Below are 1,186 nucleotides of genomic sequence, written 5' to 3'. Positions count from 1 at the left end.
CATCAAATTCCATCCTACTGGGAAGCTCGACTCTTATTGACTCGAAACCCGGAGGCTTCTGACTTGAAAGTTCAAGAGAGAGATCTTCGGCTTTGTCCCCTTCTTGCTGCTGTGGTTTCACCTTCTCCAAATACTTGTATTCATAGAATTCCATGTTACTGGGAGGTTCAGTGGACAAAAGGCTGGGATCAAAATCATCATTACTTTCTCTAATGTTGGATGATAGCAACCTCTCTTCCTTATCCTCTTCTTTTTGCTCCTCTTCCCCATACATTGCATTTTCACTCAAATGATTTTCTAGGCCTTCAGATTCCTTTTGGTCTTCAGTTACTTCATCTTGATCTCCTTTTTGCAGATTTTTTTGCTTAGACTCACGTCTCTTACACGGCTTGTATAGTTCCCTCTTCCAGTCCCAGTTCAGTTTCCATTTCTTCTTTCTTTTCTTCCTCTTATGTCTTGTGCTTGAATTCAGATATGGAATTGCACCAGCAAGCATATATCTCTGGCCACGAGTCACAACTTCCCCAGATTCACGAAGTTTTCCAAGATGATGTTTCAGTAATGTCGAGTGCGCCCATGGCAAATTCTTATATTCTTTTTTGATAAACTTCGACATGGAATCCTCGCTAGAACCCCATTTCTCATTCAATTCCTGGAGCGCTCGTTCTATCATCTGAAAATAGGAGACACTATAGTGAAACCAAAAATTAACAAACCACAGCCACACCTGGGATTAACCATTCAGAAAATAATCATACAGGTTAGCTATATATAGAGGCAGTTCAATGTCAGTTGTGTTCCACAAAACCTGCAATTAACTCTTAAGACGACAGTTAATGCACATTTGAAATAAATGCTACACAATACATTGAAATTTGTGAAATAAGGTATCACTTTCTTCTAACACAGAGAGCTCAAAAACTCAGGCAAATTTATCAAAGAGAAAATTCCAAGATTGCCATACATATTCTATTCATATCTGCCACAGACTACTTCCAATCCAAATACAGGTAAAAATTTCTGGAATATATAACAACAAAATCGACAATGGCGAGTCACTACAACTCTTTGGATTTTGAACACTGGTTTTCTTTCTTTCTTTCTTTCTTTCTTTAGTAAAATACTTTTTCAATCGTAAAAGGTAAAATAGAAACAAACAAGACAAGAACTGGAAGAAATGTTCGAA

The sequence above is a fragment of the Olea europaea genome, chromosome 8, assembly GCF_002742605.1.
Source record: "Olea europaea var. sylvestris chromosome 8, O_europaea_v1, whole genome shotgun sequence".
NCBI lineage: Eukaryota > Viridiplantae > Streptophyta > Magnoliopsida > Lamiales > Oleaceae > Olea > Olea europaea.
This window is presented reverse-complemented; position numbering follows the sequence as displayed.